Source organism: Mus pahari, chromosome 13 (assembly GCF_900095145.1).
Source record: "Mus pahari chromosome 13, PAHARI_EIJ_v1.1, whole genome shotgun sequence".
Lineage (NCBI taxonomy): Eukaryota > Metazoa > Chordata > Mammalia > Rodentia > Muridae > Mus > Mus pahari.
Window position 1 is genome coordinate 11,981,622 of NC_034602.1, and position 23,977 is coordinate 12,005,598.

Consider the following 23,977-nt stretch of genomic DNA (forward strand, 5'->3'; position numbering starts at 1 on the left):
CATTGTTCTTATTTTAGCTAAAGATGAAACTGTTGTTTGGGAAAGGAGAGTTCTTCCTTTTTTAAAAGTCTCTAACTCTATTTACTTTACACATATCACTTTATGGGCCATCCTTTTCCTTTTCCAATAGGAAAGTCATTATTTTATGAAAGTGCACTTTACAATTGTCTTAATGCCTCTTTGAGTCACGTTGGTTATAACATAACTAAAACGTGACCAACACTGAGAAGTACTAGGCTAACATTAGAAAGGCTGCAAGGAAGAAACGGACTTTCTTCTGCACTGACCTTTGCTCATGCTTTCTTCCTAAGTACAAATTAGTGCTGTAAATGAGTCTGCTTCCAATAGATTCCAAGCACTGAACTCCTCATCTGCACTAATAGTGGATATGCTAATTAGGAAGCCACACCCATCATTTCTCAATGCGGATACTTAAGACTGACAGCAATAGCAAACATGACTACATCCTGAGACAGGCCTAGATGATCATGAGGATCTGGGAGTCATAGAACAAGCTTTTTTTCTTTTTTCTTTTTTCAAAATATTTATTCATCTAGATCTTTTTGAATGGCTTCAGTCTGACCTACCCTTTATTAGTTCAACCAAATAAAAATCGTTTTCATTCATAAATCATTCTTGAATGGTAGAACTCACAACTTCAATCAGCTAGATTTCCCCAGGCGGTGTGCTCCTTTTTAAGCCGCTGCTCACTAGGGCCTTTAGCAGCCACACGAGGAAGGCCAACTGACCCCATCCATGAAATATCATTAGGATGCACAGAGAAGTTTTTAATGAAGAGAAATAAAAAAACCTCTACATTTAAGACAACTGTGCTTCTGATGGAGCGGTCAGGGTCAGGAGCAGATGGAGGAAGAAGGAACAAGGATTCCTGTTTTCTGTAGTGTTGGAAAACAGTTCGCAACTAGCATCCAGAACACTTCATGTAATTTGACAAAATGGATGTGAAATCTTAAAGTGACTTTCAAAAGTCAGTTTTACTGATCAACTGGACTCTTGTTTAATTTTAAAAAGAAAGGAGAAAATATTGAAAAGGAATATTTTCAAGTAACCATTTCTCTGACAGCATGAGACAGGGGAAATGGCACACATTTAACTGTTTATAGAGCTTTGTGAAGTGGGGCAAGTTTTTCAGTTTTCTATACCTCTGTATAATGAGGGTTATAGTAGGAAGGTAGTTTATCCCTCACAGTCAGTGTACAAGAGTGGAGCACCATGCGTGCACTAAAAGTAGTGGCCAATAATGTGAATGTCAAGGTTTCTAGCTGTCAGTGGGATTATTATTTTCTCAAATGAACATGAGATTGGATAGAAAACTTTATTTGCACCTCATGGTTTCTTAATTCCAATTGTTCATGTGCAATATGAGCATATTAACAAAACATGTATCCTCTCCTTTAAAGATGCAGCACAGATCTTTATTAAAAAAAAAAAAAAAAAAAAAAAAAGGATCCCAAATACACAGCCGATCAGAATATGAAGTAACGTTTTACTCATTATTTTCAGGACTTGATGTGTCTGTCACTAATATGGCAACTTTCTTCCTTAAATATTTTTAGTAAGAATGTAGACATCTAGCAGGGTTGGTTTTTTGTTTTGTTTTGTTTTGTTTTGTTTTTTTATTAGCTTCATAATTTTGCCAAAAGTATTATGTACTTCTATTTTTAGAACTACTTTTATTGTTAGCATTTGTTTTCTTTTTTATTCATGTGTATCTATCCATATGTGTCTGTGTACATATATGTGCATGGTATGTAGGTGTCTGCAGAGGTCAGAGAAGGGCAGCGAATTCTATGGAGCTAAAGCTACAGGAAGTTGTAAGCTACCTGACATAGATGCTAGTCACTGACCTTGAGTTCTCTGAAAATACAGTCATATTTCAGGTCCCCAGGACTAAGTTTTTTAAAAAGATTTAATTTCTGTTTGTTAAAATGTAATTACATCATTCCACCTTTCCCTTTTCTACGTCAAATCTTCCCCCGGTTTCCCAGGTTGTTCTTTATCTAGGGAAGGGATACCATAAGACTTTCCTTCTTCCACATTAGCATGTAAACTGATAGTGTTACTGTACAGCTCTTGTTCAAGCAGCCAATTCTACAAGGCACATCCTCACAACAGACTTCATGATCCACAGGCTCTTCCCCGCTTCTGTAGTCTTCTCTGAGCCCTAAGTACAGGAGTTGTGTCAGGTAGTTTTCCACGGGGTCTAGGCTTCTCATGTTCTGTTCATTTTTGTGTTGCATCCAGTTGTGATTGTCTATGGTTTCTTATTTGCTGTAAAGAGAACTTTCTTTGAAGAAGAATTAGAGTTATACTAATCTGTGAGTTTAAGGGAACTTTATAATGCGATTAGGAATTATGCAGGTCTAGGGAAGTGGCAGTAGTAGTAGGTCCTTTGTACGATTCATAACCTCATCAGCTCTGGGAAGTTGACAAGGATTCTAGTACTAGGCATAATTTCCCTCCTATTGAGTAACCTTTTGGTTCAATTAGACAGCCACTGGTTACTGCTAACATACTAGTGCCACTATTGTACATTTGGGGACATTTTGCCATACTCAACAGGGCTGTACTTATATGCAGCACAACTGAATAAGGGTATTGATTTTTTTCCTCCCTTAGCACAGTATTTTCTTGTTCTATAGAATCTAGACTCCAGGAAAGAGGCTTTCAGGTTAGATACAGTTTGAACTGAGTTCCAGGACTACTTTTAAAAAATGTAGTTGGATTAGTGATCAGGAAACAGAAGAACAGTTAGGGGAGGGTGGAAAGAAAGTGAGGAGTTGTTTAATGAGCACAGAATTTCTGTTGAGGCAGTGAAAATGTTCTTAAAATAGAAACTGGCAATGGCAGCAAGACACTGTGAATGTACTGACATTGAGTTGTACACTTCAAAATGGGAGAAGCAGAAATTTTTATGTTGTGTACCTTTACACAGGAACAGCAGAAACAGCTAAAAAGATTCCACACACAAATAATGCCTGACACACTCATGCACAAAGTTATGACTAACCAGTGGATATTAACTACAACTGGTAGAGGGGTTGTTCATTTGCCTTTTTATGTATCAGACATATCTACTTGGTTTTACGACTTTGGATTCAATTATAATTGATTATAAGCAATTATAAAATAGCAGCAGAAATGAACGTAAAGTTCTTTTTGCCTTGGGGCATAGTCCAAGATGTAAATCATAAAACTTATTTTTGAATGCCATTGAGTCTTTATTCATTCAAAGTTATCTCCAGGATTGTCGTCTGGATTTGTCTGTTTCTTTGTCATCCTTTGTTCTCAAAGTTGATTTAGGTTTTCTTCCTATTCCTTTACTTTTGGGGGCCTAGATAATTTCTTGTGCAGTGAAACTCTGTGCTCAGTCCTCATGATACCCAAAAGCAGTTGACCCACCGTTTTCCAGTTTCTGTCTTCCTAGGGAACGAAACACAATTGCCTGAATAAGGAATAGAAACATCTCAGTGCACCATCTAGACTAAAGTGCCAGCTGTCCACAGTTGCTTTGTGTGGCTGGGAGAAGTATGCAACAGAAAGAGAGGGTTAAATGTAAACAAGGCCAAAATTATTATCTTCTCCACAGAAAAGAAAATCTGTGCTTCAGGAACCATAGTTGCTCAGTGGTGATGTTTGACCTGGCACTCAAATCGGGCTGTTCTGTGTAATAAAGTGTATCTTATGGCCTCTTATGGATGAGATCCTGATAATGTTATATAGAACCATCTAAATACAACACCCCGTGCACCACAGCAGGTGATAAAAGCTTCTTGATGATGTTAGCAATGAAGTTGATGGCCATAGAGTAAGCATTATTTGGATGAAGTTAAATGAGTCTACATAGATAAGAGGATACTGCCCAGCCTCCTAATGAATCACACGTGAGATGAATTTGGTAATGAAGTGACAAGACTTATCAGGCCAGACAACTGCATTCTCTCATTATATAGCCAAAATGACCCACTTATTACTAGGACAAAGGGAAAGATACACACATAAACACATCCCTTGATGTTTGGCTGCAAGACATGAAATGGGCATGCCAGCTTGAAGAACGAGCAACAGACGTTGTTTATGTACGAATGATCAAATTTGTTGTTTACCAGCTGGAAAAATGACAACAGAAGTAGAAAGGTAAAGGTTGATTTGACTGTACTTTGGAAAAAGACAGAAAGCCAAGGGAAAGAAAAGCAGATGTGGCTAGCTGGCTCTAAGGGTTGCTGCAGGGGATCTGGGGAAGAAGCAGGTTTATCTGAAAGCATGACTTCTGTCTTCTTTGGGATGTGTGCTCTTATGAAAATATCTATTGTACACTCCTGTGACATCTATTTCTCTTGCAAATTTTCTTATTAATGTATGCCTGATAGCATCAGGACAGTGAAAATAGAGGTCATATCAATTAATAGCCCTGTTCAGAAGAACAATTCTTAGAGCTCGCTCAGATTTTAGGTACATGTGTTCTCCACCTTGAAGAGCTAGCTGCTTTGTTTACCATTTTAATGGAGATAATAAGTACCTGTGGGAAAGGGAATTTAATAGAAGACTTATTTTAAATATATTTTATTACTTCTCGGAATTTTGTATAACATGCTTTGATTACAACATGCCTCCCTCCCCAAACTTTAAAAATTCTTTTTCCTTCCTTATCCATCCACCTTTGTACTCCCCTCCCGCAAACCTATGAAGAACTATTTGTGCTGCACTGATATTCTTGGACATGGACCCTTGTACTTGAGAGTGATTGATTTACCAGGGGCTGCACCCTCAGAGAAAATGGACTTTCCCTTTCCCAGCATGAAAAGCATATTCTTTATGGTCAGAGAAATTATACTTGAGAAGTAACATACTTAACTAAATAATCTCCACAGAAACCTCCCTCAAAACAGGGTATTTAAAAAATATTATCTTTACAGCAAAGATTATACACAGAAAAGATGAACAAACTAGAGCCTCCTTTTCATAAATACCTGTGCCATTTGAAGATCCTAAGTTACTTATATTGCCCTTCATTTACATTCATTGGTATGGTCTTGCTTGGGGGTTTCCTGGGTCAGACTCCTGCATCTCCCATGTACTAGAGAATGACTCCAGACAAGATATGACCTGCTGTTAATTTCCAATTTCTTTATTAGTAGTTGAGGATTAATTAGAAATACCACATAGGGCTGTATTAACAGTGTGGATAGCTTTGTATAGTACTCCCGTCTGTGCCTACACACAGGACAAAGCATTAGTTAATATGGTTGTGGTACTAGCATGTTAATTATCAGTTATGAGTATATAATACCATACAAGGGAACATAATAGCTACTCACATTCCCTTCTGCAATGGATGTGTGTCAAGTCCAGATGTGAGGGACAAAGCCAGAGGATGACAAGACCTGTGGTGTTTGATGGAACTGCCCAGATGAAGTCCCAGTGAAGAAGCATGAATTGTAGTCTCATTTCAGTACCTATTCTGGTGCAGTCTGAGCTTGTATTTATACCCCGGCTCTAGTCGTATCTGTTTTCTACAACACTGCCCAACAGACTGCATGGATGACTTACAGCAGGCTTGCTAATGACTTGGAAAAGGGCTGGCCTTCAGAGAATGTGGATCAGCTGCTCCTTTCGATAATATGGGAAATACAATAAAACTTTGCAAAAGTCATGGTAATTAATTGGAAAGCAATAAAAGCTTTATTCTGCTCAAGATACTCTTACAGATAAGTTGGTGGAATAGAAGCAATGTTACAAAACTTATAAATTATTAAAGAGAAAATTTGTTCTCAAGCTTCATAAACTTACTTGTAAACATAATTTTAGTATAAAACTTATACTTCAAAGTAAAGGTTGAGTTTGTTTGGGTGACATCAGTGTACAGGGTGAGAATATCAACTTGTACAAGGCATTGGCTTTGTTGTTGTAGAGTGAGATACCATACATTTCTCCAGTTACCTTTGTATGTTAACTTATTCAATTGTAAACTCAGCCTTTAGCATTAAGCTCAATAAACTACTAATCCTTCCAATTACTTAATCTGCTAATTATGAAAAGTGGTCAGGGATTTGGACAATATATATTCTAGAAAGTGTCTGAATAGTATGTGTAGCTTAGAATCAGCTCTCAAACTTCCTCGAGATGTTTTCTTTGGGTTGAAATACTACTTTCAAACATTTGAGCTTGTTTTCAGTTTAACTTAAAACCAAAAAATCCAGTAACATGGGCCTGCAATCAGAAAACTGTAATGAGAGCCCAGGAACAACATCCTGGATGGCTTGGTGGTAATATAATTAAGTAGATAACTTCCAGTAATGAGAATCTTCAGTGTGAACTGTCACCTAAAACTTGGATGTACTTACTTGGAATTCTTTGCATAACTGTTAGGATTTGCATCTTAAATTGTCCCCAAGAGCCATGTGCTTGGTCACCAGCCTAAGAAACTGTTGGAAAGTAGGCTGGTAGGAGAAATTTGGATTGTTGTGACTATATCCTTACAAACAATCTTAGGACCCCAGCCTACCATTCTCTCTCTACTTTTATCCACCACAAGGCAAACAGATCCATTCTATCATGAACCTATTTCTATGACTTACTCAGTTGTACCAGGATTAAAGCAGTAGTATCAAGTGGCCATGGACCAAATGTCTGCAACTCTGGGTGCAAACCAATCCTTCTTCCTTGTATGCTGATTGTCCTAATTACTTTATTATGTAATGCAAAGCTGATTAATATGATAACTTCATATATTGTTCTTTAGGTGAAAACACAATTGAACAAAGCAGTGTGTGGAGTGTGTTATGAAGACTGTATTGTCTGGTGGATACCAATGTATCCTTGTTGTTTCTCATACTCCCAGGACCCTATCGTAAGTGCTGAAGAGCTCTCCTCCCTTCCTTCATCTTTCCCTGACTTCCTTCGGGAAATTCTTATAAACAGTTCATGTGTGCTAGCACTGAGAGTGATATGGAGACAATGCATTGGTCTCTGCTTCTGCTTCAAGGAACCTCTACCACTTAGATCAGGGAATCATGCAACACCTTTCATGCAGTGTGAAGTAGAACTATACTTTGCCGTAAAAGAATAAATCAATATCCAACCTGTACAGAAATAATTGATGAATACAATTTGGGGAAAATTGTGTTGGCTTTTTAGCTTTTTGAGAGTTAAATAAATCCTTTCCTCCCCAAGTTGCTTTTGATTGTGTTTATCACAGTAATAGAAAAACTAACCAAATAACTGGGAGATGGAAAAGTCAGAAGCTCTTCTGTCTCCTTCTTGGTGGCCCTTCTCCCTGATTGTGTTGGGAAGATGGAAATGATGGGTCTTTCTACTTCCTGAAGTAGAATGAGAAAGGCCTGATACTTGATTCTGCCAGAAAGGTAAACTATAAAACTAAAGAACTATATACCAGGTTTTGCATTGAAAAGTAAAATCTTAGGTGCTGAGCTGAGGTAAGAAATGGGAGGGTTTATGTATTCAGTATGAGACAGAGTTGGAGAACAAGTTAACTGTCGAGTCTGTCAGGCGTAATTGGATGAATGACATGATCAGCACAGAGATAGTACCAAGCAGTTACTAGAGCCCTCTTTCTCCAAAGTAGAAAAATAGTATTTTTGGTTTTGTGGGCCACATTAATAAGTTTGTTGTGAAACAAAATATTCACAGACAACAGAAAAGTGGCTGTAGGTATGTGCCCACTCCAGACAACAAGACACCAGTTCTCTGTGAGAAGGAAGCAAGGACAGCTGTACCTCTGTCTCTCTCAAACATCTTACAGGCCTTATACTCCTGTATCTTTTAAGCTAGCTTTATTGGAGCATTCGTCCTCAAAGCCTTCTCAAACATACATCACACAGTCTTACTGCTCCAGCTAGTAGACTTTCCCGAGTTTTACTGATTAAAAATAGATATCCTGGTACATAAAGACCTGGGACTCTAGTCGGACCACCCATGTGGAACCATGCAGTCAAATTTCATGGATATCGTGAAGTGGACATTTCTGGTTTCTTTGTAGAGTTGGTTGTGTCATGTGATATTTTGTCTGGATTGCAGGTGAAGTGTAGGGAGTCCCATGACCTTCTGCTTAACTCTTCTGTACAGGTGTCCCATTAGAAGGTGGTATTCAAGGCTGCTTTACTAAAGATCTTATTTATTTTGAAAAAGTAAAAAAAAAAAAAAAATTTCTGGAATGAGCAATGGTAAAAGATGTCTGGTAGTTCAAATCAGAAAAGATATAAAATCACTTTAAATGTATTTCATTTTCTATGTGGTGATAAAATATTCCATATCATGAAACAAAGTCAATAATTGATTAAAGCAACCTATGTGGTAGGTACAAAGATTTTTTTCATCATTCATCATTTATGCTTTCTACTGAAAACAATGCAAGGATACACTTTTAAGATCTGAAACTAACACTATATTTTTCTAGGTAAGTGGGGATAAATTTATTCCATCTCAAATTTGCTACTACTGAGAAATCATTACTCCTTACCCTGAGTGTACTGCGGACTTCCAGACTGCTGCAGCTGAGACCTGGAGTGGATGCTGGGCTCTGTTTTGTGTGGGAGGCTTGTTGCTACTTTGTTTATTGTGTGCCTTTCTCACTGCATGCTTCCTCTTTGCCTGAAGCTACCATCAGGAATGAAATGTTGCAGTTGCTGTTTTCTGGTGAAGTATGTAAAACTAAACATGAGCTAAACATATTTATTCAACATTTAGAAGAGAGGTGCCAGTATTCTCCATTTTATTTTATTTCTTCCGTCTTTGCTTTCTCTCCCTATGGTTTCTGTGTACAACCTCTGGTCACCATGGATAATTATGATCTATATAATTAAGAATAGAGATAGTTACAAGAATAAGTTTTGGAAAAATATAAATGAATAAAAATAGTACTTAAATAGATATTGGTCATGACCCCTTCATATTCCATATTAATAGATGTGAGCAGTGCCCTGTAAGCTGGTCCTGCTCAGAAGTTTGGTCACAAAGTCAATGGTTTCCAAGAAGGCCTGTTCTAATCCAGGATACACAGCTCCATCAGTCTCCTGGGAGACCTCCTCTAATCCAAGACATCAAGGCCAGCTAACATCAGAGACAACCAGATGGTGAAAGGCAAGTGCAAGAACATAACCAACACAACCCAATTCAATATGGCACCATCAGAACCCAGCTCTTCTACTACAGCAAGTCCTGGATATCCTAACACATTAGAAGAGAAAGATTGTGACTTTAAAGCCCATCTAATGAAGACGATAGAGGCCTTTAAAAAGGATATAAATAATTCCCTTAAAGGAGTACAGGAAAACACAGTAAAATGGTAGAAGCCCTTAAAGAGGAAACAAAATGTCCCTTAAGGAAATGCAAGAAAAAACAACCAAACAGGTGAAAGATATGAAGCAATGAAGAAAACACAAATGAAAGCCACCCTGGAGATAGAAAAATCCAGGAAAGAGAATAGGAACTACAGACATGAGCATTAACAGAATACAAGAGACGGAAGAGAGAATCTCAGGTGTAGAAGACACCACAAAAGAAATTAATAAATTGATCAAAGAAAATGCAAAGTATCAAAAGTTTTTAACCAAAAACTTCTAGGAAATTTGGGACACAATGAAAAGTCTCAAAAACTATGAGAAGCAGTTAGTACAGCTAAAATATTCAAAAGTTATTTGAAGTTTTCATTTTTTAATGGCAACACACTAAAATTTAATGATACAGTTCACCATAATTATCAGTAAACTTCAGATTACTGTGTGCATTTTCCTCAAGTGTATATTAAAATTTGACTGAATTAAAGAAAAGAATAAGAGGAATAGAAGAGGGTTAAGATACCCACTTCAAAAGGCCATAAAATATCTTCCATAAAATCATAGAAGAAAATTTCCTAACCTAAAGAAAGAGATGGCCTTAAATATACACCAAATAGAGTTGGCCAAAAAAGGAAATTCTTCAACCACATAGTAATCAAAAACACTAAATGTACAAAAGAAAGAAAGAAAATTAAAGGTTGTAAAGAAAAAAACAAAGGAACATATAAAGACAGACCTATCAGAAGTACACCAGACTTCTCAACAGAGACTCTAAAAGTCAGAAGATCCTGGACAGATGACTCGCAGACCCTCAGAGATAACAGATGTCAGCCCAGACTACCATATCCAGCCAAACACTCAATCACAATAGATGAAAAAACCATGATATTCCATGACAACACCAATTTTAAACAATATATTTCTACTAATCCATCCCAACAGAGGATACTAGAAGGAAAACTCCAACACAAGGAGGGTAACTACACCCAAGAAAAAACAAGAAGTAAATCATCTCACAATGAACTCAAAAGAAGAGAATCACACACACACAGTATTATTTCCAAAAACTAAATGACAGGAACTACCGCTGGGTGTGTTGGTGCAGGCCTTTAATCCCAGCACTTGGGAGACAGAAGCAGACAAATCAAGGCCAGCCTGGTCGACAGAGTGAGTTCCAAGACAGCCAGGGCTAAACAGAGAAACCCTGTCTCAAAAAATCAAAAAACAAAACAAAACAAAACAAAAATCATCATCAAAAACAACAAAAAACCTCAGGAACTAACAATCATTGGTCATTAATATCTTTCAACATCAATGGACCCAATTCACGAATAAAATGACACAGGCTAATAAATACACTGGATACATAAAATGGACCCGTCATTCTGCAGCACACACAAAACACCACAGAAAAAGAAACCCTACCAACTAACTAACCAACCAAAAAACAAACAAAACAAAAAACCATAGACACTTGCTCATTGTAAATGGTGGAAAAAAGTTTTTTCAAGAAAACAATTCAAAGAAACAAGGTGAGGTAGCCATTCTAATATCTAGTACAATAGATTTTCAACCAGAAGTAATTAAAAAGAGATGGGAAAGGACCCCTAATACTCATAAAAATCCACTAAGATGAAATCTCTATTCTGAACAGCTATGCTCCAAATGCAAAGACACCCACATTTGTTTTTTGTTTGTTTGTTTTGTTTTGTTTGTTTGGGTTTTTTGTTTGTTTGTTTGTTTGTTTGTATAGCCTTGACTGTCCTGGAACTCACTCTGTAGATGAGGCTGGCCTCAAACGCCTGCCTCTGCCTCCCAAGTGCTGGGGTTAAAGGGGTGTGCTACCAGTACCTGGTTTATAAAAGAAAGTTTACTAAAGTTCAAAAACCAAATTGAACCACCCACACAATAAGAGTGGGGTACTTAAACACCCCACTTTCACCAATGGACAGATCATGGAAACAAAAACTAAACACAGACACAATGAAACTAGCAGAAGTTAAGAACCAAATGGATTTAACAGATATGTATAGAACAATGGCCTTTTCAGGCATCAATGGGAGGAGAGGTCCTTGGTCCTACAAAAGCTTGATAGATGCTGCAGTGTAGGGGAATAGAGGGCAGGGAAGTATGAATGAGTGGGCGTGTGGAGGAACACCCTCATAGAAGCAGGAGAAGGGAAGATGTGATAGGGGGTTTCCAGGAGGGAGGGAAATCAGGAAAGGGGATAACATTTGAAATGTAAATAAAGAAAATGTCCAATAAAAAAAAGAAAAGAAGAAAAAGAGTATAACTTCTTCTCAGCATCTCACAGAACATCCTCCAAAATTGATCATATAATTGGATACAAAACAAGCCTCAACAGATACAAGAAGAAGATATATTTTGAACTGAAGCCTTATATTCTATCAGATCACCATGGACAAAGGCTTCACTTCAACCAGAAAAGAAATAAGGAAAAGCACACATACTCAAGGAAATTAAATGACCGCTTAGTTAGGAAAGAAATAGAGAAAGAAATGAAAGGCTTTCTAAAATTGAATGAAAATGAAGACACAACATACTCAAACATATGGGACACAATGAAAACAGTGTTAAGAGGAAAATTCATAGCACTAAGCACTTTTATAAAGACATTGGAGAAATCCTATACTAGCAACTTAACTCTAGAAATGAAAGCTCTAGAACAAAAACTAAACACAGACACAATGAAACTAACAGAAGCTAAGAAACAAATGGATTGAACAGATATGTATAGAACAATGGCCTTGTCAGGCATCAATGGAAGGAGAGGTCCTTGGTCTTACAAAGGCTTGATAGATGCTGCAGTGTAGGGGAATAGAGGGCAGGCAAGTGTGAATGAGTGGGCGTGAGAAGCAAACATACCCAAGAGGAGTAGATGGCAGGAAATTGTCAAATGCAGGACTGAAATCAACCAATTAGGAACAAAGAGAAAAATACAAAGAATCAACAAAACCAAGAGCTGGTTCTTGGAGAAAATTAACAAGATAGACAAACCCTTAGCCAAACTAACTAAATGGCGCAGAGACAGTATCCAAATTAACAAATTCAAAAATGAAAAGGGAGTCATAACAATATAAAATGAGGAAATTTTAAAAAAATAATCATGTTTTAATTCAGAATCCTATACTTGACAAAACTGGAAAATCTAAAAGAAATGGATGATTTTTTTAGACAGACACCACATACCAAGATAGGTAAACTATATAAACAGTCCCATAGCCCCTAAGAAAATAGTGTTCATTAAAGAACTCCCAACCAAAACAAACCTAACCAAAACAAACTAAAACAAAAAACACCCAGGGCCAGATGGTTTTAGTGCAGAATTATACCAGACTTTCAAAGAACTAATACCAATACTTCTCAAAGAATTCCACAAAATAGGAATAGGAGTACAACCTAATTCATTCTATAAGGCTTCAGTTATACTGATACCTAAACCACAAAAAGACCCAACAAAGAAAGAGAACTTCAGATCAATTTTGATTATTAACATTGATCCAAAAATATTCAATAAAATTTTCACAAACCAAATATAAGAACACATCAAAAACATTGTTTACTATGATCAAATATGCTTCATCCCAGGGATGCAGGGATGGTTCAACATATGAAAATCCATCAACATAGTTCACTGTATAAGCAAACTCAAAGAAAAAAATTACATGATCATCTTATTAGATGTTGAAAAAGCACTTGACAAAATCCAACACGCCTTCACATTAAAAGTCTTGGAGAGACAATGAATTAAAGGCACACACCTAAAAATAATAAAAGCAACATATATCAAGACAATAGCCAACATCAAATTAAATAGAGAGAAACTTGAAGTAATCCCACTAAAATCAGGGACAAGACAAGGCTGCCCACTCTTTCCCTATCTATGCAATATATAGAAATATATATTGAAATAATATATAATAATATAGAAATATACTTGAAATTCTAGCTGGAACAATAAGACAACAAAATGAGACAAAGGGATACAAACTGGAAATGAAGAAGTTAAGGTGTCACTATTTGCAGATGATATGATAGTACATGTAAGTGCCACCTCCAAATTCTCCCAGAGAATTCCTCCAGATTCTGCAAACAACTTTTGCAAAGTGAATGGATATAAAATTACCTCAAAGAAGTCAGTAGCCTCCTTTATACAAATGATAAACAGGCTGAGAAAGAAATTAGTGAAATGACACCCTTAACAATAGCCACAAACAATATAAAATATCTTGATGTCATTCTAACCAAACATGTGAAAGATATGTATGACAAGAACTTCAAGTTCTTGAAGAAAAAAAAAAAACTGAAGAAGACCTTGGAAGATGAAAAGATCTCCCATGCTCATGGATTAGTAGAATTAACATAGTAAAAATGGCCATTTTAACAAAAGTAATTTACAACTTCAATGCAATTCCCATCAAAATTCCAACACTTTTTAAAATAGATCTTGAAGGAGCAATTTTCAGTTTCCTATGGAAAAACAAAAAAACTCAGGCTAACCAAAACAATTCTGAACAATAAAAAAACTTCTGGAGAAATCACCAGCCCTGACCTCAAGCTGTACCACAGAGTAATAAGTATTAAAAAAGCCTACCCAGGAGGCAGAGGCAGGCAGATTTCTGAATTCGAGGCTAGCCTGGTCTACAAAAGTGAGTTCCAGGACAGACAGAGCTATACAGAGAAACCCTGTCTTGAAAGCCAAAAAAAAAAAAAAACCCTACCTGGTATTGGTATGGAAACCGACAGCTTGATCAATGGAACAGAACTGAACACCCAGAAATAAATCCACACACCTATGGAGTCTTGATTTTTGACTAAGGGGCCAAACTATACATTGGAACAATAGAAAGATTCTTCAACAAACAGTGCTGGTCTAACTGGTGGTCTGCATGTAGAAGAATGTAAATTGATCCATATTGATCACCCTGCACAAAGCTCAAGTCCAAGTGAATGAAGGACCTCAACATAAAACCTGATACTTTGAATCTAATAGAAGAGAAAGTAGAAAATAGCCTTGAATGGATTGACACAGGAGAGAAAATTTCCTGAACAGAACACCAATGGCTCAGACTCTAAGATCAACAACTAACAAAAGGTATCCCTTTAAATTAAAAAGCTTCTGTAAGGCAAAGGACACTGTCTTGGGAAGAGATCTTCATTAACTCTACATCTGACACAGCACTAATATTTAAAATATATAAAGAACTCATAAAGTTAGACTTCAAGAAAACCTAATAACCCAATTTAAAAATGGGGTACAGAGCTAAACAGAGAAATCTTAATAGAGGAATTTCAAATGTCTGAGAAGCACTTAAAGAAATGTCCCATATTTTTAATCCTCAGGAAAATGTAAATTAAAATGACCCTGAGATTCCACCTTACACCAATCAGAATGGCTAAGGTCAAAAACTCAAATGACAGCACATGCTGGTGAGGATGAGGAAAAAGGGGAACACTCATTGCTGATGGGATTGTGAATCTGTATAACCACTCTGGAAATCAATCTAGTGGTTCCTCAGAAAACTAGAAATAGTTCTACTTGAATACTCAGCTATACCACTCCTGGGCATATAACTAAAAGATGTTTCACCATACCAGAATGATATGTGCCCCACTATGTTCATAGCAGCCTTATTCATTATAGCTAGAGAATGGAAGCAACCCAGATGTCCCTCAACTGAAGAATGGATGAAAAAATGTGATTAATTTACAGAATGGAATATTACTTAGCTATTAAAAAACAATGACATCATGAATTTTGCATGCAAATGGATCAAACTAGAAAATATTATCCTGAGTAAGGTAGCCCAGACCCAAAAGGACATGCATGATATGTACTCACTGATAAGTGGGTATAAACCAAAAAGTAAAAAATACAAGTGATACACCTCACAGACCTAATGAAGTTAAATAAGAAGGAAGGCTTAAGGGGGAACAAAATAGTTGTGGGAAGCAGAGGGAGGGAGGGAGGGATCTTTGTGGGAGAGTGGAGGTGATATGGGAAGGAGGGTCAAGTATGGGAAGAGACAGGAGAGAAGCCCAGAAGGCCAGGAGAATGAATGGAAATGTGCAGCCTCAGGGTGGGGCTTAGGGGAATCTCTAGGAAGACCCAGAGACCTGGAATGGGGGAGTTAAGTTTGTTGCAGTTTTATCAAGATTGGTTATCATGTTTGGCATTATTATGACCTGGTTATTGTTTTCATTTGGATATAAGGAGATATGACTGTGTGTCAAACTGACAATGGATGGGTTGTGAAGTTTATTCTTGGTTGTCAAGTTGACTATATATGGAATGAGCTGCAATCCAGAAATGCAGGAAAAAGCTGAGATCCAGATCTTGAGACTGGAAGACTTTGATTTGAATGTGGGATGACAAATGCTTATGATCAGATAGACATACACCTTTAATCCATTCTTGGAGGTATAGTGGCCATGCTTATAACTATCGTATGAAAAGGAATTAAAGAAAAGCTTAAGTCTATGTGTGGTGGTACATGCCTTTAATCCCAGCACTCAGGAGACAGAGGCAAGAAGATTTCTGAGTTCAAAGTTAGTCTACAAAGCAGATTCCAAGATAGCTGAGCTTTGGCAGTGTAGGAAATCACTGAAAACAGAATAGTAATGACGATGTAATAGAATAAAGAAGCCCTGTTCCAACCCCAGAAAACAGCCAAACTTGGCATCTTTGTCCATGTGGCTCTGCTTTAGATTAAAGAATAGAATGGATAACTGAAACAAATGATGCTGAACTAAGACATTAGCAGTGATTAAGAAGAGGTCAGCATTACTGAGGTGAAAACTTCTGGGAAGTATTTTCTGAGGGCAAAAATAGCTTCCACAGATAGATATCATGCAGTCACCTAGGTTTTGAAGGCATGAAGGGGTCATGGAGAACAGCTAAGTCTTGACACTGTAAGAGGCCTGGAAAGGCCATTGATGAAGGTACAGTCTCAGAGGCATGTGAAGGTTTAGAAGCACTTTGGGGGTGAGGGGTGCTATAGTCTCTTTAGCCTATATAGCTCCCAAATAAAAGACACACAGACCTTGTATTTTTATTTACAATTGCTGGCACTATTCTGGGCAGGTATTGAGCTATTCTAACCAAACTAGGGTGTTAATACCTAGATAAATGCAATGCTGCTTTTCCTATTCAGTCTCACCTTGGCTTGCTCTGTTCATATGAATCCTCATGGTCTCCCCACTTGGTACCTTCTTCCTGGGATCAGATGTACTACCTCTTCTGTCCTTTCCTGCCCAGTCATAGGCCTATCAGCTTTTCAGTGATCAATCAAATATAACTGGGGAACATTCTGTGATATTCATGGTACTTCCCGTGTCAGGACTCTAACTAGATTTGGGGGCACAGACATCAGTAACTGAATGCACAGTGCACAAGACCAAATTCCATCAGAAGGGCCAGGACTACAGGGGCCATGCAAAGAATTGGAGGCACCATGAAAAGAACCTTTGATGGGTTATTAGCAAAAGGGTGACCTAGTCGCAGTGGAAGACACCAGCATATTGGAACTATAAGTACCAAGGGATAACCACCAAGACAGCAGCAACAAAGAAGTGGAGTCAACCAGAGCCTAGAGTGCTACAGAGGGCAGAGCTGGAGAAGTGACCCAAGCCCTTAGGAGGAGCCCAGAAGATCATGTGTGAATCCCAGACATAAAAACATTAAGTTTATAAAGATGAAGTTGTCTTGGAGACTCCAAGATGATAGACATGCCAGAAGCATGAGATACCCAGTAAGGAATGCTACTAACAAAGGGTAGAACCAACCCAAGAGAAAGAATTGTGTTGTAGTCAACAAAGCTAAAAGGAGTTGGACATCAGACATGGAGATGGTGAGTTTGAAATTTACCCAGCTGAAGTTTGATCTTCTTTCTGTCCAACATTTCTTCACTATGATGTTATGGAATGGTAATGCATAGGCCATGATTTTGGAAGTATGTGATCTGCATTTTAATTTTGATTTTATAGGGAATTACAGTTAAGAGATTGCAGGAATCTCAGAAAAGATTTTGAAACTTAGAGTCTTAACATTGTTGAGACTGTTGGTCTATGGGGACTTTTGAAGTTGAGATAAATGTATTTAGCATTATGCTATGGCTAGATATGGCCTCTATAGACTCATGTGTTTGAACAAGCCTATGGAGGCTAGGGTGCGGAATGTGGTGGTGTGAATATACTTGGCCATGGAACGTGGCACTTTTAGGAGGTGTGGCCTTGTTGGAGGAAGTGGGTCACTGTGGAAGTGGGGTTTGAGCTCACTCTTAAATACATGCTCAAGCTATGCATAGTGTGTTATAGTTTCTCCTTGTTGCTTTCAGGTTAAGATGTAGAACTCTCAACTCCTTTTCCAGCATCATGTCTGTCTGCAGGGTGCCATGTTCCTAACATAATGTCAATGGACTGAACCTCTGAAACTGTAAGGCAGTCCCAATTAAATGTTTTCTTTTATAAAACGTTGCCTTGGTCATGGTGTCTCTTCACAGCAATAAAGTGACAACTAAGAAGTAAGCTATGATGCTTTAAAAATAACATGTTCCGCCGGGCGGTGGTGGCGCACGTCTTTAATCCCAGCACTCGGGAGGCAGAGGCAGGCGGATTTCTGAGTTCGAGGCCAGCCTGGTCTACAAAGTGAGTTCCAGGACAGCCAGGGCTACACAGAAAAATCCTGTCTCGAAAAAACAAACAAACAAACAAAAAAATAACATGTTCCTGTAGGACTTGGGGAGTTTTAGAAAGTTTACACCATCCTACAAACCATGGGCAAACCTTCGTCACCATGGAGTCCTTTGCTTGCTCTTAGATGCTTCTCCCTTCCCACCTCATTGCAGAATCCTTCATTAAGAATATTCAAAGATTCTTCCATTTCACAATGTGCTACATTCTGCATTTGAGAATCTGAGGTCCTTACTGGTGATAAGAAATCTGCCAATGATTGTGATCAACTCATCCTCCATGCAGCATTGGGAGTGGTCCCACAGACATGGGAAGGAATCACTAGTTACTTTGTAGAACGAAGTACCCATGTTTAAAAGTGATGTCTAATTTGGGGGCAAAGTGACAAGTCAGAGACAGAGTTGACAGGGTGGGGTATGCCCAACTCTCATGAGAAGGGAAAGGAGAGACACAGAGAGAGCAGGGGGGAGGCAGTTTTACCAAGAGTTAAATTGCAGAGAGAGAATAAGCTAGACACGGGTGAAGATGGAGTGAGCCAGAGAAAGAGAAGGAACCAATGGATTAGAACCTCAGCAGAGAGCAGTTCCAGAGCACTGTGTGATTTTGTTTTCTGTGATGATTACAGCAGGACAGATTTAACTAAGGACTGCTGTCAGTTCCTGTCTTCAGTGCACCATTGGGCTAATGCACAGGGAGAGCCATGCAGGCATAGAGCTCTGGGTTGACATCATTCTCCAATGCAGACCTTATCATGGCACATACAATCAAGATTGACATGTCTTCTCCTGTGCCTTTAATTTTGCCATTGCTTTAACTACACATCATGAGCCTCCTACAATATTTGCAAATGCCTTCTGCTGTTATCATTTTATTGACTATACTATTGGTGTAGATGGATACCTCTGGTTTAATGACTCCCCAATGGATGTACATTCAGATTTTTCTAGTTTTTCAATATAGAACTATAAAATTCTTTCTGCTTTCATCTGGAACTATTTATTCAATTGAAAATTGTTTCCTCTAAATATAATGTCTTGTTGTATTTTTGGCTTTTGTTTTACTATAGTACAAGATTTTGATGTACTTTAAAAATATTTATTCCCCAATTCACAAATGTTTATTCTTACAATTATTCTTATTTTATAATTTTCAGGATCAGTTTGTTATTCTATGATTTTAGCTTTAAGTTTATGATTTTTAATTTTGATTTATCCTTTGAAGTTATATAAACATCAAAGCATCTAAAATCAGATATTTTCCTTCAGTTTTTATCACAGAGGTTGATATTTTTCATTAGAGCTGCTTAGTAATACTTCAGTTGCTGATAAACCACCATGACCAAGGTAACATAATGGTTTATTTTGGCTTACAGGTCCAGAAGAAGAGTCCATCGTGGTGTGGGAGGCATGTCAGAAAGTAGTCAATCAGGAGCTGAGATACCACTTTTTCACTCTCACACAGAAAGCAGAGAGGGCAAAAGGGACGTAGAGTGGGGCCATGGGGTCTCAAAGCCCACCCTCAGTGATGTGCTTCTTCCAGCAAGGCTGTACTTCCTTCTCTAACAGCTTAGCTAACTGGAGACCGGTGTTCAAATACCTGAGTTCATGAAAGACATTTCTAATTTAAGCCACTACATTCCATTCTCTGGCTCTCATAGACTTGTGGACATATCATGTTGCAAAGTATATTTAGTCCAACTTTAAAAGTCCCACATTCTTTAACAGTCTTGAAAGTCTAAAGTCTCTTCTAAAACCAAAACAATCTCTTGACTACAACTCCCTGCAAAATCAAAAGGCATATTACATACTTCTAACAGACAGCAGCACAGAATGGATATTCTCATTTCATGATGGAAGAGTGTAGACATAGTGAGGAAGTACTGAACAAACACAAGGCCAAAACTCAGCAGAGTATATACCAAAGCTTTAGCTTCATGTTTCATACCAGGAACTTTGGTTTCATGGGGATTAAATGGATCTCCTCTCCAGCTTTGCTGCCTACAACATCTATTTCTTAGATCGGTTCTGTTCTTTATATGAAACTTTCCTTGGTAGATACCCCAAAGGTCTGGCTTCTCCAAAATTTTGGGGTTTCTACTGCAACCTGGGCGTCACTTTCATAGTTTCACATAATGGCCTCACAATCTCCTTGCAAAGATTCCCCTGCTACAGGGTTTGTGGCCTCGGCAGCTCTCTGAAAGTGCAAGAGAAGAATATATGAAACTCCAGCTCCTCTTCAACTCATGCATTACATCTGCCATATCTTTAAAACCAGTGCCATGTGGATGATAAGGCCTCGTTCAGCTGCCAGCTTGGGTCAGACTCCCCACCCCTACCACCCACACACACGTGCATTTACCTTTCTTTCTAAAAGTTGCAAGCTGGACTGGGTGGGGTCTTGCCCCCAGAATACGCTTCCCTTTGTTCCAGTGCACAGCAGACCTTTTCTCGATGGTGCTGATCTGCTTAATAGTCACAGACTTGCTTTCAGCACAGATTTTAGCTATAACATTAAGGTTTCTGGTATCCTTTCTATTCAAAATTTTTCTCCATTTTTTTGAGACAGGGTTTCTCTGTGTAGCCCTGGCTGTCCTAGAACTTACTCTGTAGACCAGGCTGGCCTCAGACTTAGAAATCTGCCTGCCTCTGCCTCCCAAGTGCTGGGATCAAAGGTGTGCATCACCACTTTCCAGCTCCTTTTCTATTCAAAATACGCATTTTTCTGTTCCATTTGCCCCGTTTCATTGTAGGCCTACATAAGAGTTATTACTAAGAACAATACCAAGGACTCAATAGTATGCTTTCCTGGCATTTGCTTTGCTTAAGAAATTAGTTCATTATTTAATAATGACCTCAGGCATGCTCTTAGGACAAAGGATGAAGAAAGCAATATACATATGTGTATGCATATACATATACATCATATACATATACATATACACATCACATACATATACATATACATATACATATACATATACATATACATATACATATACATATACATATACATATACATATACATATACATATACATACACATATACATTGTATGTATAGATAGTGGCAGAGATACTTTTTCTCCAAAAATATCACAAGTGGTCCCTAGCCCAGACACTGTTATATCCGTGCTCTTCACTGAGACCTGGTGTGAGCCCCCGTCACCTGTAATACTCCCACACTACTGTCTTACTCTTCGGAAGGACAGCACTTAACCACCTTTCTAGCTCACAGTTCGAAGTATTTCACATTCTTTCAAAAATAACACTGTCCGGTTCTTCACAGCAACAGCTCACTCTCTGAGACAACCCTTCTGGGTTCCAGGGATCCAACTTTACTTCTCAGGCTTTGGAGGAGGCATCATTGTCTACCAACCCATCTTGCCAACACAGCTGCAAATATTGAAACACAATTTTATACAAGTTCTTTTTTTTTCCTAAAGTTTATATTTAGGGCTCAGTCCAGGGAAGCAAAGTACAATTGCTGAGAACAAACTTGTCTGCAACAAGCAGTTCCAAACTATTGCTTTACAAAACTGAGTGAAATAGAAAAGGAGAGGGAAAAAATGTAAGTGATTTGGGCATGGGGTTTTGGGATGGAGGTAGGGGATTTGAGGATGTTTTCTATGGTCAAGAAACATACGGGGAGCAGGAATTTTAACAGTGTCTGGACCAGTGGCCACTTGTGCTATTTAGTGATGTGCTTGACTTGCAAACCTGAAGACCTGAATTCTGATCCCAGTACCCATGTAAACAGCCAGCTGTGGTGATGGATACCTGTAATCCCAGTGACTCCGCTGTGTGAGAGGGGGACAGGTGAGTGCCTGTGCTTTCCTAGGACTCCCATATTTAAGTTAATTTGAATTAAGAAACCAAACAGGACAAAATATTTTTTTTTAGTGTAGAGATAATTAAGCATCGAATGACATTTCATGATGTTTCAAATATTGTAAATAACGTTATCTGAGAAGATTCCAATCCAACCCAGGGGAAAGCTGGCAAGTAGAATACATCTCCCATAAAACACTGCACCCTTTCTCCTTGTCAGATTCCCCAGATGTGCTCCAAGTGATCTGGGTTTCCATTAAAAGTTCAGAAGATGAAATCCAGATGTTTCCTTCAGTCCTGTGCCCTTTGACCCCTGATGCATTTACTTGCTCTTGGAGATTTTGGTCACATGACTCCAAACTTTATGCTCTACCTAAACAGCTCTGAAATCTAGCCTATGATAATGGACTGTGGAGTTGTTTGGGCTGAGGATCGCTTTCATGTCTATGAAGTGTTGCTGAGACTTTAAGAAGTGCCCTCTTTTCTTTTCAGTTCTTTTCAAAGGAACGACTGTGTTTAAGTCACATTATCACTGTTCTATCTGGAATTTTAAGTGCTACACATTTCAAGTGCCAAATCTTTGAGCCACTTAGGTAATAGAGGGCTGAAATGGATAAAGGTACTAATAAAGTATAAATAACTTTCTGAGTGTCAAAACGCCTTTCCTAGATTTTATTGTGATGAGCTGGATAAATATCCTAGAAAACAATTTGCTCTAAAGTATACTTTTGGGCTTCTAATAACTAATCAGAAAAACATCTACCTATATACAAGACTGCAGCAAGCCTTGCTCAGGGAAGGGAAGGACCTCCATCCACAACACAAATGCATTAGCTCATAGACATGGAATAGCATGACATCTTTAGGAAAGAGAAAATGAAAGTGTTTGGGACATTGAGCACTTACAGGGTGGCTTTAAGTATGCAAAGAACACCAAGTGACAGCCAAAGGGCGTCATCTGTGAGCTCACTATACTCTGTCTCCTCAGACAGTTAGCAAATTGATTAAGAGGAGTGTCTGTAACCTAAATTATTACTAGGAAACTAATGGTAAAGATATGTTCACTTTTTAAAAAAACATTTTCAGAAATCCTTTAAAATATGACTTTTGGGGAGACAGGGAGATGGCTCAGTGGGTAAATTGCATGCTGTGACGAGATGGGAACCTGAATTAAGGTCTCAGGCACCCATGGAATAAAAATTCTGCAGGGTCATGCATTTGTAATATGCAGCCTGCCTCAACCACCATAGCAAGAGAAGAGACTTGAGGGTCCCCAGGGCTTGATGACTAGTCAAGCTAACCAAAAGGGCAAGTTATGAGTTGAGTAAGAGACCCTGTCTGAAAAAGTAAGATGGAGATATTGAAGAAAGAGACTATGTTCATCTCTGGACAGGACACTCATATATACATGCCCATAGTAAATAAATGGTACCATTTTTTTTTCATACCATAAGTCTTTGGTAGTTGAGGGTGGCATTACATTGCTAAAAGATTCTACATAGTAGATTTCCAACTTGTGGGTAAGGTTGGTGAATATATCAATGGACAACTGATTATAGGAACTCATCAGGATTCTTATATTTTCTAAAATTTTCATTCATTTTTTAATTGAAATAGTTATTTTTCATATAAAGTATTCTAATTATAGTTTGCCTTCCCCCAACTCCTTCCAGATCTTTCTTACCTCTACTCTCTCTGTACTTTCTCATTAGAAAGCAAACAGGCATATAACAACAACAACAATAATAATAACCAATCTTTTGTGGACAATGGGTGACAAAACCATATTGATACAACTGAGAAATATTAAGTAGGAAGCGATTCTTGCAGACAAGGCTGACTCTCAGCAGTTACTTGCAGCAGCTTTTGCTCTTCACTGTCATATCTATTCCTGAAGAAGCCTGTTGTGGAAATGACAAACACTGCTGTGTATCTGTCTATAGAAGAGAGGTCCACCAGGGAAGAGTGTAGGGTGCCAGCCTGGACCTCCAAAAATGCAAAGTTAACCCAGGGTTCTTATGCAGTTTTAGGCAGATAGGGAGACAGGCCCCATGATGTTCTGGTTCCTCTAAGTGGGTTGCTTACCATACAGAACAGGGCAATGGCTGCTTACCATAGAGAA